Source organism: Euprymna scolopes, chromosome 19 (assembly GCF_053919585.1).
Source record: "Euprymna scolopes isolate OS-2025 chromosome 19, ASM5391958v1, whole genome shotgun sequence".
Lineage (NCBI taxonomy): Eukaryota > Metazoa > Mollusca > Cephalopoda > Sepiida > Sepiolidae > Euprymna > Euprymna scolopes.
This window is the reverse complement of record NC_136500.1, coordinates 146,172,733-146,191,601: the sequence shown is the minus strand read 5'-3', so window position 1 is coordinate 146,191,601 and position 18,869 is coordinate 146,172,733. Positions and strand designations below refer to the sequence as shown.

Sequence of the window (18,869 nt, the reverse complement as noted above, 5' to 3'; positions counted from 1 at the left end):
CTTATTAAGGCCAAGAGGCCACTCGAGGATAAGAGTTAAAGAGTGTACAGTAGAAATTGGACAATATACTAATCGTTAGTAAATGGAAATTCGGTAAATTTGTTAACAAGTGGAACGGCTAATCACGAACTTGTTTACGTTAGACTTGAAGACAACTATATTGTAGTTAGCTGGAAAGCAAGCAAACAAAACAGGCGCGCAGTTCTAAGAAAGAAGCTTTGTTCACGGAATCTACGTTTAGGTTTAGGCACAGATAAAGAGTGGGGAATTATTAATAGTGTTTTCAGCTAGACGAGTGTTTCTTTTGAAAGTTTGGCGATGGGGGACCATAGACTGAAACTCAGTCGAACACTTTCCATGAAAATAACGATAAAGAAGAGACAAACTCGCAACATCTTTTCTGTGAGATAGAGGTTGCAGCGAAGAGAAAAGGACATCTCCCACCAGGCCACAAAGTCTATTTTGAACTCTATCAAGGCAGGACAAGTCTTTTCTAGCAGCACCTGCCCATATGTGGCAACAATATTCCATCCTTGGACGTATCTGGCTCTTATATAGATAGAGAATTGCATCAGCAGTGAGATATCTACTGGATCGATAGAAGGATCCGACCATTTTTTCCAGCGGCCTTGGTAACAGATTTGATGTACGCATTCCATTTAAAATCAGGAGTAAAGGTCAAGCCCAGAAGCCTGTCAAAACTTGAGGCCTCCCCAAGACGAGAGCCATTCATTTTAATTGATGTCAGATGGGGATCAGAACGTTGATGATGTAAAGATAGAAGCTTGGTTTTAGATGCATTAAAAGTAACCAGCCACTCCTTTCCCCATTGTACAATGTATTTTTTTGGTACTGTGCTAAAAGGATGTGGGAAAGAGGTTGCATAGAAGAGAGAAGGCTACGAAGTCTATTTTGAAATCTATCTAGTACTTAGATATTATCGTGTTATTTGGAAAAAAAACACGTTTTTCGATCTTTATCGTAAAAGAACTTTCGCCATATTTCTTTGGAACACGTGACATGATAACAAGGGAAGTATCTTAGTTATGCTAAAACCAAGGTTAAGCACACAATTTATTTAAAAAATGGCAACAGTTACAGGCTATTTAACTCCCCTAAAAGAACTCTTTGTTTTCGTTAATTTTTATAAAAAAATTTTTTTTTTTAAATTCTTTTTTAACTTTTAGTTTTTCGTAATTTTTGGATATATTCATTACTGTAACCCGACAATTAAGTAGAAACCATTGAAACTTAATATAAAAAATTTCGAATCTCACTATTATAATGTAGTTGCAGCAACTATGAAATTCTGTCCTCTGTCTACTTCAGTCTCAAATCCTATTTTTATCGTTAGACGCGCAGATTGAATGGACGCATCTGACGAATTGATAAATTCTAGTTTCTACGTTTGTTTTTCATGAAAATATCAACCTTTTTCCGTTTTTGCCGTAAATCACTGGATGCTGAGCCTATTACGATGACTGCTATGGTTTTGTAATATCATACGGAATGCTCTCTAAATCAACTGGAATAACTTCTAAATATTTGCTATGTGCGTGGTCAGAGAATCACATGTGTATTAGTTTTACGCGCGTCGAAATACAGATATGAGTCAGTTTACTGGATTTGAGACAAGAAATCAACTGAAATACAATATTTGAAGCAAAAAACAACTGAACTGCATAACCTTCTCGATGTAGACATAGTGTTCGACTTTCCTTCTTCTGGATACGGTTTCAATACATTCTCCGTCGATTCTATCGCTAATACGACATTTTACCGAAGAAGCAAAGGACAACTGTTTTATTATTATTATTATTTTATTATTATTATGCCAAGATATGGATATCCGCATTTTTTTTTTTTTAGTTAAAAACTGATTTTGGTTGGGCCATTCGACACTGACGTGTGAAGTGACCTTATTTATGCGAGCAGTATTATACAGAGTCTATCAAAAGTCATATATATTTCTGTGGAAATGTTCTATGTTAAATCTGGTAGACCCCGTACGGTAAGAAGTGATGAGAATCGTCAGAGATTAGCAGAGAGTGTGGCCGAGGATTCATCCACATCAGTAAGAAGGAGATCAAGTCAAATTGGGGTCTCTTGATCAATGTGGTTCCTGCAGGACGGGGCAACGGCGTATATGGCACGAGAAACATTAAATCTCCCCAGAACATATTTGGCAACCGAATAATTTCTCGTGGCTGTGTTATCTCACAGCCACGAGAAATTATAAGCCCTGAAACATTAAGTGATATGCTGGACAATGCCCTGCAGAGAGCACAAGAGTGTGAATATGAAAATGGTGGACATTTGAGTAACATCATTTTTCAAAACTAAAATTAGACCTTGTGAAAAACATACCCTAGATTAAGTTGTGTAAATAAAATTAGAATAAGTAGACTATGATATCTTACTATATCTCAAAAAATCACGGAGAGGCTCATCTACCTACATATGAAAATTGGTAAGCATAACTTAAATATCGAGGAAGTTAATCAAATTAAAAACCCGTCAGCTTCTTTTGGGACAAGCTGTATATACCAATACTTATTTAAGAAGCTCAATGTAATTACAGAGCATATAATGAATCAATGATAAAAGTCTATATTCTAAATTTCATAATGTTGACCATCTTACAATTTATTCCATTTAATTCAGTTGACATTTACAATTCTTGACAGAATCTGTTTCGTAGCGCAAAATCAATCACTTAATTATTATATTAATCAGTGAATCTATTTTGCCCTTAACTCATCAGAAAAAATAACAACTATCAATCCACCAAAAGGAAATAAAATGTGTTTGGGCATGATTTAAAAAAATCCGAAAATTGGAAGAGAAGCTGCAAATAGAATAAAAACATTGGAATCATCAGATTCATGAGAAATCAATAAATAGTTAATAAAAGTTGCATATAGACTAAGTTATCGCGGGGAGGCAAATGAAATTTCCTTCCGGTGTACCGGAGGGGGTCCCTAACTACAGCAATCAATCTATTTGATTGAAAAATTGGGCGATTTTATCAATTAGTGCATCAGTTAGATATAATAAATACTAATAATCTATCTATCTATCTATTTATTATTATTATTATTATTATCTTCTATACTCCTATAAATTCGTGTTTCTTTTGTGTGTATTGGTATTCATATTAAAACCCCCTTTTCTATTTATTTAAAAAAAGAAAATACAATTTTGTTATATATGTGTCATGGAATTGAATTCATCTGCAAAAGATCTAGCTAATTTGCATATTCTTTTAAACATTCGTTTTAATTAATTCCCTATTAGTTTTTTCGGTTTTCTTATGGGATGATCATCTTTAGTTAACTATTACGTGTAATTATAGTCATGCAGATATTCTACATGATTTATACTTGCATAATATTTGCGTAAAAAGTTTACAGGACACACAATATTGTTTCCATATATATTCATGTATACGTATATATTTTTGTTTAATCTATCTATCTATCTATCTATCTATCTATCTATCTATCTATCTATTTATCTATCTATCTATCTATTTATCTGTCTGGTTGTCTGTGTGTCTGTGTGTCTGTGTCTGTACATTTCCCTACGCAATAACTCTGTCGATTTTAAGTCTACCGACTCGAAATTTGATATGCAGTGTACTGAGATTTGGGAATATAAATGTGATCGATTTTCGGCCAGAAATCTAGCGATTAAGGGGTCAAAGTTCAACGATTTGACATTTGAAAACTCTACCAAACTCCTCTGACAATTTTAAGTCTAAAAACTTGAAATTTTAGATATAGGTTCATTGGACATGGATCTAACTTAATAACTTAATTTGAGCCCAAACCCATACATTTTAAGGGGTCATAATAAGGGTTAAAGTTAAAAAAATTGACCGCTTTTTTTTTGCTCAACATACACCTCCAAATGCCTGGGCAACGCCGGGCACCCATGCTAGTATATCTATAAAAATGAACGTGTCAGTGTCTGTCTGCCTGTGTACATTTCCCTACGCATTAACTCTGTCATTTTTTGGTCTACAGACTCGAAATTTAATACTCAGGGTACTGAGATTTGGGAAAATCGATGCAATCGGTTTTCGGCCGGAAATTTGACTGTTAAGGGGTCAAAATTCAACGATTTGACCTTTGAGAACTCTACCCAACCCCTCCGCTAGTTTTGGGTCTTAACACTTGAAATTTTAGATATAGGTTTCTTGGACATGGATCTAACTTAATAACTTGATTTGAGCCCAAAACAGTAAATGTTATGGGGTCATAATACAGGTCAAAGTTAAAAAAATTGACTGCTTCTTTTTTTTGCTCAACATACACCTTCAAACTCCCGGGCAACGCCGGGCTAAAATGCTAGTAATCTATATTTGAAAGATTATAAAATGTTAATTAACTATAGTTTACACAATAACACAGTGGTGCAAAGACAAATGATAATATTATTGTGCAACGATTGGGCCCTTTTTTCTGTTATATTAATTTTGTACAGTTATATACGATCCATTGAAAAGAATATGTTAAACAATCGAAAACATAAAAATGTTTATGCCGGTATTATATAATTTTTTTTTAATAAAATACAAGAAGGCGAGAATGTGAATACGATAAACCCTTAAAGTACAAGTTTACGCCTTTTAATCTTTAGCAACAACATTTCGGTACTTAAGCAGATTTAGGACAGTGCTATAGTCGGAAATTTCCAGGAAGTTTGCGTAAAACACCGGAAACTGCCGAAACGCTGAGTCAATGAAATCGCAACAGCTACCGCTATTTAAGCAAACATTTATTTGCTATCATTAATTTATTATATATAAAATAAATTTTTATCTTGATTTGAACAAGAAATTTCATAAAAAGAATCGTATGATAATTTTTGTTTGCAAACAATTATTTGTAATTCAAAAGATACATATTTTTTTTACCGAGACTTACCTTACAATGAGTGTTTTTTGTGTTTTTTCTTGATTTGAATTTGTAGTTTCTTCAAATTACATTAAATTTGTCCAATAATTATTCATTATATTTTCTTTCGTAATTATAGAATTTATCGTAATTTTCATAAAAAAAGTAAACGTTTACCCGAAAATAATCACGAAAATTTTCTTCTGTAAAGTTGCAGTTATAAACAAACAAAGGAAATAAAAAATAAAAATCCGGGTCGGCATTTTCTCTTCTTTAACATAAAACATATATTACTGTTACTCTCCCATACTTAAAAAGTTTCTCGCTGCCACATGTCCCTCTAGCCAGATAGCTTTTCTCCTCCCTCTGACCGCAAGACGGTCACAGTGGACCATTCTCGTGCTCGACTTTACACGTGCATTTTCCACGAAGCGTACTTTGCTTCTTCCAACCACGTGGTGCATTTTTTCCTTTTTCCTGTTTCTTCTCGCGCACACTTCTTAATTCGCATATGTGCCTTTTTCGCCTACTGCTGCTGCGCAAGCCAGCCATTCTTCGCTACTGCTGATAATTTTCCATGCACTCATAAGCACTATTTTTGACATACATTTCTGATCGTACATACGTTATCATCTTTCACACCCATTTGTTCATACGTGTGCGCCTTTTAAATACAGGTATGCTTGTACGTAAATTATTACCTTTAGTTTTGTAATATATCTATATATGTGACGTATTGGTAGTCGTACGTACGTTATTACCCTTAGTTTTTTTAATATACCTGATTTTGTAATGTTCCTGAAAAAATTACAAGTGCGGACTTTCTTTTTGCCGGCACTGTAGATCACCGTCTCAGTATTATTGTGAAAAAATTTTTTTCGTTCAGTAAAACAAAAGTTATGATGAATTTACTGGTATTCAAAAACGTAATGAAAATGTTAAAAGGTGAGCGACGTTTTTTATGACTTGTTTCCATAGCAACCATGTCGCGTCAGCGACTACTGTTGCTACCAAATCACTGCTAAAAGAGAAGTAACAAGTAAAACAGAGACAATGAAAGCATGAAAGGGAGATATTGGGGATTTTATTGAAAGCAGACGAGTGTCATACATTGTTATTACATATCTGTATGCTATGTTTATGGGGGCAAAAAATAAGACTGCAATTAAACAAAGGACAAGTGAATTTATTGGAAGTCTGGAAAAATCATGGATTACAATAGAAAAATGGAAGCATGAAAAGTAATATGCTTAAGCTTAAACATGGAAAAGTAAAGGACTAGTTGTTAAAACTTGAAAAGAAAAGGACAAGATGTTCTAGGAAAAATATAATAAATTTATAACTTAAAATATTGCAGTATTTAGAATTTTTTAAAATTCAATTTATAACATTATATAATCAATTCTTAATGCTCCAATATTTTAAGTTATAAATTTATATTTTCTTACTAGAATATCTTGTCCTTTTCTTTTCCATTTTTAACAACTAGTCCTTTACTTTTCTATGTTTAACCATATTACTTTTCATGCTCGCATTTTTCTATTACATATATATATATATATATATATATATATATATATATATGCGTTTCTGATAAATAAGTACATATATTTAATGTTCTGGCTTCATCGATAAATTCTGAAAGAAAACTTTAAACGATAAATGTTCAAATGTGTAAACAGGTTCTTAATGCGTCTCATGAAAAGGGCTGGAACGTTGTAAATAAATCTGATACAAATGCGCACATACCCGCATGATAAGAACGAAGCAATGAAAACTGACATTCCCCATACTTGCTCGAGTGAAATTATACAGGCCTCGCGGGTGTTGGCTTTTATTCGTGGTAAATCATTATACCGGAAGCGAATTCCTTTATGCTTTTATAAACTTTTGAGGACAACTGAAAAATAATAATAAACATACATCAGAAATATAATTGCATCTCGACAAACACATAAAAACCAACACGTCAGATCCATTATATATATATATATATATATATATATATATATATATATATATATATATACATATATATATACATATATATATACATATATATATATATATATATATATATATATATATATATATATATAAATGTAACTCTTGGTTCGTTCGCAATTAATAGTCTAAAGAAGCACTGGACGGATGGCTTCCACGTTTTGGTATAATATGTTTACTATACCCATGTGTGCTTTTATATATTTCTTTTTAATTATAACATTATACTTAATTTTCCTATAATAAATAGGTGGTTTTCTTTGTACCGATAGGCCATTTTTTATTTAGGGACAATTATTTATCACCGCTTCCCGTCACGTGACCAGTGTTTCCAATTTAGCGGTTTTCCTGCTAGATCTGGAGATTTCGTTTGCAATCTAGCGGGGAATTCTAGAAAGTCTGGAGATATTTGGCACCCACACACCCGCTATTTTAGATTAAAAAATAAAGAAAAGCGCTTGCAAATACTTTAAAACATAACATAAACTCATTCATGTAAGTAAAAAAAGTAGCATTTATTGCCTTTGGTAACAATTATTTATTGATTATTTGTTTTGTTTTTCACCTTTTTTTTCGGCTAACCATTCTTAAATCTCGCTATAAAATCGACTTTATTTTAGGTGGGGGGCATTCCAACCTCCGAAGTTTAGTTTAAAATACGATCTAAGCTACCCCGCTTAATTTGGAAGTATTTAGTGGAAAATTGTAAAAAGCAAGAAACAACAGCAAAAAAAAGAAAACTTATACCAATACAGTAGAATTTAATTATCTACAACCTAAATACTTTTAACATGCTAAAACAAAGTTTTTTTTTATTTTTCTAATTTCAAAATATGTTGCACCATTATTGTGATGTTTAATTTGCAGTATATTTCAATTTAACTTTTATTATAAAAAGTTCGAGTTTATGATTTGTTTCTTGCAAAAAAATACCCTCTCTGAAAAAACAGGTAAATTAACCACATGTGGTCGTTTTCCTATCAAATATTCATCGAAAAATGGTAGGTACAGACAAAATGAATGCCGACGCTCAGTGTATAAACATTTTGACCCCTTCCTTTACTTAAAAATTCACCAAAAATCAGAAAATTAACCAATTTTAAGGAAAATTTCAGTATTTATCAAATAATGATTGCAATATATAATGAACTAATTATTTTTACATAACTCTTAGTGAAAATGTTTTATTTTGTTTAAGCAAAAAATACCTTTACTAAAGTTATGGTTTTCAGTAGTAAATAAAAAACGCAAAAATTTATTTTTGCTTTTTTTATATAAATAAAGCATCGTCATTTGTAACAATAAAAAATAATTTTTACAGTAACATTACGAAAAAAGCCCCTAAAGTCCGTATTAATGAATTCGATATAACTCGAAGAAAAATGAATTCTCGCATACTATTCAGGAAATTAAAGATTCAGTTAGATTCCTATTTCAGTCATCTAAATTATTTAGTGTGAAATGAGTTTAGGAATTTATAGCCAAACCTAAATATTTTTTTTTTGCTTAAAAAATAGCATTAATACACTAAGTTAGGTAAAATTTGCATAGAATGCTCTGCTTTATGGTTGTTGTAAAAGTGGAACGAAAATTTGAATTTCGTTCCCTTTTAAATTCGGTACATTTTTACATTACGTCCAACTCATTGTTCACATTCGACACGTCAACTTTTATAGCTTTTCGGGTATGCTGACAAGGTTAGGGGTGTCTATTCCGAAAGCCGTTCTTAACATGGGTAGATTGGAGTGTTTATTCGTTGTAAACGTACTCGACAACCTATAAATGTCGACATTTTCAATGTGAATGGTAAGCTGGACTTATGTAAAAAATAACAAAAAGATATACCAAACTGACCTTTTCGTTTAAAAATGGAATTATTTCCCTTTCGTTATTAACTTTTTGTTTTTTTAATATTTTGTGTTTTATATACTTAGTTGAATGCTACTGTTTAGATTATATTCGTTTGGGGGTCACAATTAAAAAATTAAGAAAGATTAAAACGGAGCGAAATTTAAGTTTCCGTTCCATTTTTACAACAACCGTAGAACAGCACATACTCAGCAAGTTTTATCGTAATTTATAAGCATAATGTTGAAACACTAAATCAACATTTTATTTATTTTTTGCATAATTAATGATGGAAGTACTTTTCTGTTTATTTTCTGGACGTCTGTAAAAAAAAATAATTTGTACATTCTCTTGAAAAAAAGAATCAAGCTTTTCTCTACTGTCACCTAACTATTTACAGTGTTCATGTAAAGCATTCATCTGTTCTTTTTATAATAAAAATTCCGTTTTCAAAGAAAAATGTTTACTGCCAAATTTCTTTAAAAAAAAAAAGGTGCAAGTTTTCCTGAAAAAAACTTTCACCTAACAATTTATGGTAAAAAATTAATCTTTTTTTTGGGGGAAAAATAACAACTTTTATTGATTAAAAAATTGCAAAAAATAATAAAATTAAATAAACGAACAAAATGCAATTTTTCTTGAGGAATGTCTTCATTTTTAACAAACAGAGCCACAGCAACGCGTGGCCGGGAATAGCTAGTATATGACCTATATATATATATATATATATATATATATATCCCAACGTGAATTAAAAACAAGGTTATTAAGTTTGCTCAATAAAAAAGAGCATAATATATTATTTTTATTTATATAGTCAAATAATACATATTCGTTACACTGGACACGCTAATGTTTCAGACCGCATTGTCTGAAATATTAGCATATTCAGTGTAGCGAATATGTACTATTTCTCTCTCTCTCTCTCTCTATATATATATTAATATACGAAAGTATAATTTATGCGTAACTTTAAGTATTCACTTCAACAGTGCTCAATACATAGTTAGAGCTAGGTAGTAAGTTATAAAAATATATATGGCAATTAATCTACACAGAACATTCCCCGTTTCATTCATGCTAGAATTCGTCAGGCCTATGTGGAGAATTGTGGTTATCTCGCGTTTTTGTATACGCACATTCTAGTGAGTTTTTAGTTAGCCAATCAGGTTCCTAGTTTCCACCGCGCCTCTCCTAATCAGCCAATGAGCAAGCACTTACAGGACATAGGTCTAGTTGACCGTGGGTTCAACCCTTCCTGTGTGTTTTCTTTTTTAGCGGGAAGCGTAGATATCTAGTGATCTGACCTATTTTAAACTTAAGTGTAGTTAAATGTGATTTTTGTAAAATAATATTCTAGTTTATATATATATATAAACTAAAATATTATTTTAAAATATTATTTATATATATATATATATATATATATATAAATATATGTATAATAATTCATATATACACTGCTGATCAAAAATTTTAGACCACTTAAAAAATCTTTAAAAAGAAATACTTTTTTAAGGATAGATTTTAAACTCTTTCGACTTAACGTGACTAATACTACAATAGACTCAAGAAGAGTAATTCCATGGTGATTATCTCTTCTTTTCTATTCTTCTATCTATATAAATAAAATGAACTCATTTTTTCCCGTCTGATTTTGACATTAATAGGATTAAAAATCAAGATATTTCATGCAAATATAATATGCACAAACGGCAGAACAATATCTGAGGTGTGTTATAGGCTTATTATTTCTCAAATTCCTCGATAATCTTAGATTTCTATACTTTTTCTGCTGAGAAGTCACGGCCAAAATCGGTTAAGATCAATGGAAGTGGTAAAATATTTTCTCTCTAATAAATTCCTCCTCCCCCTGCCACCACTTAACACCGTTTGGGGATCGTTCACAAGGAACAGTTGAGAAGAGAACACCGGTTTGGCTTCGTAGTTCTTTCATGTGAAGTTATTTAAAATCACTAAACTACGCTGCAGTGCTCTGTGGCGTAGTGGTTAGCGTGCTAGACAATTCACATTATATTTTCACGTTCGCGCCGACCTACCGTAGTCTTTTTTTTTTCCTAAACAACTGGAATGGACTTTTCTTGGTGGCCGAACTGTTAACGTTGCAGATGTTTTTTTTTGTTTTTTTTTCACACTTTATTTTCCTACTTTTATTCATGACTCCGGGTTTGATCCTTCCTACTTACCTACCATAACATTTTTTAAAACTCCCCCCCGTCCCGGAAACAAACACTCGGGCAACGCCGGGTACCCCCGCTAGTCACAGATAAACGTTTCTTCTTTACTCTTTTGTAGAGGCATCATAATTCCAATCTTCCAGTCTTGTCGAATGGTTTCACCCCAGTTGTGCACAATGAAGTAAAAAGTTGCCCAACGCACATTTTTACTACCAGTGTACTGGTGCTTTTCCAGTTTTTATTTGTGTCACAGCCTTATCAGCTGCCTCCATTGTTGAATTGAATGCTCTGTCTCTAATTTGAGTAAACTTTCAATCACAAACTCATCAACCACAGAAGAGGACACGGAAGTGTTCCTGCCAGCACTACAACATTTTTGTAGGATAATTGATGAGTAACATATTGTCTTTTGATTTCATGATTTCAAAGGAACTATAAAGGACAAAGAGGGCCAAATATCTGATGAAGAAGTTTAAATATTGTTTCTGAGTCTTTTCTGTCAAAGGCAAATTGTATTTTCGATGATATATTCGACCACCGTATGTTTTTCATCTGCCTTAGTTCTCTTTGCGTGTCTCTGGCAGTCTTCCATAACAGATGTATTCCGTTGCATTCCTTGATGAAGGACCTTCTTATAAAGACGATGTTTTCTTGAAGTAGGTTACTGATTTCCTGATAATTTTCATCAAATTAATGTTTACTTTTTTATTTTTTTGAATCCTAAAACATCTGAACCAGCTGAATATAATTGTTCTTTGTAATTTTCCCACGATCCATGAAAAACGATACCGTCCAATCTCTCATTCAGACGAGCCAGTAACTTCGGATTCTTTAGCTTGTCAATATTAATGCGTTTCGAAATCCGAACTCCTGTAATACTTACTTTCTTGCGTATGCTCAGCTTGAATTTTCCTCAAACTAACCTATGACCTGACTCACACTCAGCACTACGCATAACCTAAACATTGGAGGCATTTGTACGATCACGTTTGCACGTGATAATAAAATCAATTAGATGACTTTGTTTGGATGTGAGATTCGTCCAAGTCGTTTTGTGCTAATCTTTCTGATGGGAGAAAGTAATCCAGAATACCAATGGCAGCTCCAGACAAAATTCCAGCAACCGTAACCCATCGCTGTTAATTTTGCCAGTCCCGTGATACCCCAGAGAATTGCATGTCTCCTAGTCCTTTCCAACACGAGCGTTGAAATCACCTAGAATTATGAACTTTCATTGTTAGGTACGATGTTGTCTCACTGAGTCCTCTGTAGAAATCACGAATGACTTCTTCGTTCGCTTGCATGGTTGGAGCATATACGGAGAAAATCAAGAGGAATCGATTACATGAAAGTGAAATTTTAAGTTTCGTGATCAGTAACAGCAGAGGGTCTTTCAATATTGTCGACTAGAACTGATCTTATTGCGAAACCCACCCCGCCATCACGACGTTTGCCCTTTAGCTTTTCAACCCAGAATATAGCGCATCCTGAGCCCATCTCAATCAAATGGTCTTCCTCGGGGATCCAAGTCTTGATACAGCAGCTATATCAATATTTAGTCTCTCAAGTTCTTTAATCACTAGAGCTGTTCTTCGTTCTGGACGTTTTGATTTGTCAAAATCCAAGAGAGTTCTGACATTCCAACATGCGATGTTCAATTCGTAGCACACTTTAGCATCCGATTTGCTATTATTTCTCATATTTTTGTTCCTGCGTGAGTGGACAGCCGTCAGTTGCAGATGCTGAGTTTACTGCATCATTTTCTAGCATCTTTCTACAAAAGATAGGTGAGCAGTGCTCTCTCTGATTAGGACTGCTCAGCCACAGAAGTCTCTACCGAAATCTGTCCCTATCAATGAAGACAAAATAGCGATGTTAAGATAAGACCCCTGTCACCCTCGTGTAGATTTGTGACTATGCACTTCCCACCTGTTGTCTGTGCATGTTGCCACTCTTCCGACACCGTAGGATTTTGAAAAGACAGCTTCGACAGCCGCAGAGTTTAGACATCTGAACATTATTGGATTTAAGGGATGTAAGTTTATACCATTCTTTGGTCTTTAAAAACAATGATCCAGTGACAAGCAGAAGCAAGATGACCGGTTGTAATTTCAGCTGCAGATTTTATATCGACATTTTCCTTCTTCTACACGAGTTGCTTTTACTATGGCTAAAGGAGCCTCATCTGTACCATCGTGGAAAAATTATCGCACGCCAGAATCCAACCTAGTAACTTACATAAATATAGATAATTTTTGGATTTTTACATGCCGAAACAGTCGAGCACACCAGACATTTGATGAGTTTTAAGTTGGAGTTTTTCTTCTAGATGAAAGGCCGACCATGACTTACAAACTTCGTCTGTTCTTGCGAGATAACCCATAGCTAGGGGCTGGGTCGTGGGCATCAGGACATATCCACACGCCGGTAGGCCTGCATGCCTCACGTGTGGGGGCTAAGCCTATTCAGAGTCCCTTTGTGTTTCAGCCTGGGTCTGCGAGGTACCCAGTTCCCGTATGTCGGTACGTGGAGGCATCGCGTAGGGCTTGCTGACAGAGAGTCTATGTAATTGCAGGGAGAGACTTACGCACTCGGCACTCCTTATTGCAGTGCTGTCAGACAGCAGTGCTAGCAAGCGGTGAGGGCTGAAGGGAAAGGTACACATACACTTCGCCAACCCACTAGAGTTCTGACACACGTATATGCACGCGTATATATGCTACATACACACACGCACACATGCGCGCACACATGCGCGCACACACAGACACAGACACACACACACAGACACAGACACACACACAGACACACACACACACACACAGACACACACACAGACACACACACACACACACACACACACACACACATATATATATATATATATATATATGTTCGGTGGATGCAGACATAAAGAGGCTGAAGTGAGTCTGGAAAGAGATAAATTATAAATTCGTTTATTTTGCTTTGAAACTGATGTTGTATCGATATTATTCCGGTCTTCTGTGTTATATATATATATATATATATATATATATATATATATATATATATATATATATATATATATATATATATATATATATATAAATGTAAATTTGGTTCGGTAAAAGTGAATAAAACCATATTTATACGTTAACAATTTATTTGAAATTTTCAGACAACCCATCTTTAGAGTCGAGGGATGTTTTTTATGTTATTAAAATAAATTTACCTCGCGAATTATAAAAATATATTAAATAAAATAAAAATATTTTTCGTAAATGCAGAACTATGTTCCATTTTATTTCCGGTTTGCAGGCAATTCACGACGATTTGACGATTTCGAATTTCGAATTAGAAATGTAATTCTGGGTTCGTTATCAATAAAACCATATTTGTACATTACCAATTTATTTGAAAGCTTCAGACAGTCTATAAATTAACATCCCAAATTTTAAAAATATATAAAATAAAATAAAAATATTTTTCTTAAATGCGAACCTGTGGTCAAATTTTATTTCCGGTAGAATGCACGTAGGAATGATTTCACTACGATTTGACGATTTGGCAGTACAACATTTTCAGTGTTACATCGCTAAGTATAATAGGCATCTCTTATTTTTACATTTTTTATTTCATTTATTTTCCAAAATCTATATATATAAAAATGTAATGTTTGGTTTATTAAAAGCGAATAAAACCATATTTCTACATTACCAATTTAGTCAAGGAATGTTTGCATGTTATTAAAATAATTGGGTTTGTATTACTGTACACATAGATTCGAAAAAGTTGTCAAAAAACAAATATATAACAAATAAATGTTATCAAAGGCAAGATAAGTTACTTTTCTACCAAACTGGATATATTGTTCGTGTTTTTATTCAATGTAACATGTTTATTCAGCTCGAAAAACATACAGTGTTTACCGATGTATTGGAAAATTCAATATGGCGCCTCACTCTCTCTTTAACACGGTAAGTTCGAGAAAAGGTGTTATAAATAAAAAACTAGAAAAATACTATTAAAAACCTGCTGAATATATGTCAAGCTATGTCATGGTAACATATATTGAGCGAGTTTTTAACAGTATTTTATCCGTTTTTTTTAATTTATAACACCTTTTCCCAAACTTACTTTGTTAAAGAGGGAGTCAGACGCCATCTTGAATTTTCCAATACATCGGTAAACACTGTATGCTTTTCGAGTTGAATAAACATGTTACATTGAATAAAACCACGAAATAATTTAACATTGCGAATTATAAAAATATTAAATTAAATAAAAATATTTTTCGAAACTGCGAGATTATCGCCATTTTATTTCCGGTAGAAATTAGCCTTTCACTTATTGAGATAAGTATTATTTGTATTAATTTTTATGATACTCATGCAGAGAGTGATCCGTGCTGAAATAATGTTATCATTTAAAAAGTCATTCTTAACATGGGGAGGGAAGGGTGTTTTGTACCTATTCTGTACTTTAACCTTACAATTGAATAAAAAAACAAACATATCGTAAAACTTTAATTAAACGTGGAAATATGATTTAAAAAATAGCGCGGATCGCTCTCTGCATTAGCACCATTTTTATTTATTGCGGACTATTATTCTCATCTTTATTAGTTGTTGTTTCACGACTTTTCAGCCAACTATTCCTCTGGCCTTCATGAAAAGAAGTAAGTCCTTTTATAAATGTTCAGTAACTTTTTCCTTTTATTATTCTTAAAGAGTAAAACTTTTCTTATTCATGAAAAGAGTTAAGCCTACGTAAGTAAATAAATGTTTGTACACGTGACAAATTATCAATAAATGGTTTAGTTACTTTTTTAAAAAAATATTTATGAAAAGAGTTAACGTAAATAATGTTTGTAAAAGTGCGAAATGCGACGTTGTACAACCATCACTCCCACGCTTAATTTCTATACTTATAGGTTTTTGGATTTTTTTTCACTGGATTATTATTGATTGGACACTAATTAAACAGATTATTAAAAAAAAATTAAAACGAAATCATTATTTCGACATTTGAAAGTGGTGCTCACTTTTTAGTTACAACATTCTGATAAATCAGTCACCCATTTTGTAACCAATAAAAACGCAGTATATCAAAATCATAGAAAGTAAAAATATGAGCCTCTACCGCATTTGTAAGTCAGAAATATATTTGTTTCTCAAAGAAAAAAAAATAGATTGAACATGACTTTTTCTATTGTTTTTATGAAAATAAAGTTTCGAGTTTAATTTTTTTTTTTTACTTATTCAGTTAAAAGTCAGTTTGTGGGTGTTTTTTTTAAAATTGTTTTTATGAAAGGTGAGTTTTTTGTTTTTTTTAAATTTTTTTAAAAAAGTATTATAAATTTCACTAACATGCTGGAGAAATGTTTAATAATTTGGTATTTTTTTAGATTAGGTCCACCTCCACAATTTTCCTTTCAATGACGACATTTAGTGGTTTCCGAGTATGCTGAACACGCAAATCGCATTGAAATTTTGCGGAAATAAATAGTTGTATTATGCATTGTATTCTTCGGCGGCCATCTTTTTATGTGCACACGCGCCATAAACAAATACACGCACGTAAAAAAGATGGCCGCCAAAGATTACAATGCATAATACAACTTTTTATATCTTGATAACTACTTATTTCTGCAAAATTTCAATGCGATGTTCGTATTCGGCATAGTCGAAAACCATTTCAAGTCGTCATTTAAAAGAAAATTGAGGAGGTGGACCTAATCTAAAAATTTACCAATAATTTTTCATCCCGTACGCCTCCCGATACTTTGCTTCGTCAACATGCGACCATTTTTAGAAAAAAAAAAAAAATGAGTGACCGATTTACCAGAACGTGGTAACTAAAAAGTGAGTACCCCTTTCAAATGTTGAAATGGTTTTTTTTTTCATTTTTTTTTCATAATCTGGTTAGTGTTCAATCAATAATAATCCAGCGAAAAAATTTCAAAAAAACTATCAGTATAGAAACTCCACCACGTAAGTAAATAAATAAAAAAATGTTACGTGCGCATGCGTTAGCCTTGACTAGGGGGGTACCAAGGGAACGACCATTAAATAATTCTGCGGGTCGCCATGGAACTCAACGCCCAAGGAGTACCAAAATAGTTTTCATGATCTGAAGAAAGTTCTTTTTCGAAAAGTGGGTGATCACTTTTCCATCTAAATTTAACTTAAAATGAGCACCCACTTTCTGGCCACCTGAGGAAGGGGCATTTATTTTCGTGTTTATTGGCTTAAAGGTTTTTTGCAAGGCAGTTTGGCACGCGAATGCATATTTAACAGTTTCCGTTTATGCTCACGCATAGCATAAACAAAGGCTACGTCTGTGAAATGGAAAATAGTCCCAGAGTTCAGGGGTTAATACCATGCAAAAGAAATCAAACAAAAAACTTTTTAGCCAAGAAACACACAGAAAAAAGAAAAAAAATAGCATCCATTTTTTTTCTATTGAATTCATTTGCTGTTTTTATTGAAAACTATTTTCCCCCGGATTTTTGATATAATTTTCCATTAAGGGCCGTGCGTCTCACGTTCGTAAATAACAAAAATTTTTTTGTAGATTTTGGTGTGCTAAAAACGAATCTGCAAACCGTTTCCGTTGCAAAAAAATAGTTTTTATGATATGAAGAAATTACTTTTTCGAAAAAGCGGCGATCACTTTTCCATGTAAATTTAACTTAAAATGAGCACCCACTTTCTAGCCACCTGAGAGAGGGGGGATTTTTTCCCATGTTTATTGGCTAAACAGCTTTCGTTTATGCTCACGCATAGCGTAAACGAAGGCTACGGCTGTGAAATGGAAAATAGTCCCAGAGTTCAGGGGTTATTACCATGCAAAAGAAATCAAACAAAAAACTTTTTAGCCAAGAAACACAGAAAAATGCCCCTCTCTCAGGTGGCCAGAAAGTGGGTGCTCCGTCTAAGTTAAATTTAGATTGAAAAGTGATCACCCACTTTTCGAAAAAGTAATTTCATGAATATCATAAAAACTTTCTTTTTGCTACGGAAACGGTTTGCAGATTCGTTTTTAGCATACCGAAATCTACAATAAAATATTTCGTTATATATGAACGTGAAACGGGCCTTAAAGTAAAATAATACCGGATTTTTTGGAGCAGATTTGCCGTTTAGTTGTACAAATATCCTCAAACTAGGTAATCAATAAAAGGGACTTTTAAAAGTCGTCACCTGTATCGAGCAAAAGTTTAAAACCACCGATTATATTCCAGCATACGTCATGGTAACATATTGAGTGAGTTCCTAACAGTATTTTGTATAGTTTTTTAGTTTAAACTCATTTTCCCAAAATGCCCCCAAACTTAACGTGTTCGATACAGTCTGCCGCCATTTGTATTTTTCAGATATACCGATAAACATTGAATGTTTTGGAACCGATTATACATTACATAAAAACACTAAAATCTTATCCAGTTAAGTAGAACATTTACTTTTCTTGCCTTTGATAACATTTATTTGTTATATATTTATTTTTTGACAACTTTTTTGTATCTGTGTTAAGTAATATGAACCCTTTTCATTTAATGTAACATTTAGTCGGCTTGAAAAACAGTGTTTATCGGTGTATTTGAAAGCTACAAATGGTGGAGGACACTGTTGATTACTTTAAGTTAGAGAAAGTGAGTTAAAACTAAAAAAACTATACAAAATACTGTCAGAAACCCACCGATTATGCCAGCCTATGTCATGGTAACATATATTCGGGGAGTTTCAGACACTGTTTTGTATACTTTTTAGTTTTCAACTTACTTTCCCAAACTTAACGTATTCAACAGAGTCCGCGACCATTTCTGTTTTTTGAGCCGATTAAACAATTTACATTACATAAAACACTAAACAATTATCCAATTAGGTAGAAACGTAACTTACCTTACCTTTGCTTTCATTTATTTGTTTTTGGA

General features: G+C 33.0%; 1 long non-coding RNA gene across 1 annotated transcript in view; it reads right to left on the bottom strand.

Annotated features, from left to right (window-relative positions):
• Positions 1–6,497: 6,497 nt before the first annotated feature.
• Positions 6,498–18,869, bottom strand: part of LOC145240035 (uncharacterized) — a 200,380-nt gene continuing 188,008 nt past the window's right edge. The window contains exon 3 of the long non-coding RNA XR_013862477.1: positions 6,498–6,801. This is a non-coding gene — a long non-coding RNA (uncharacterized LOC145240035). The remainder of the gene's footprint in view (positions 6,802–18,869) is intronic.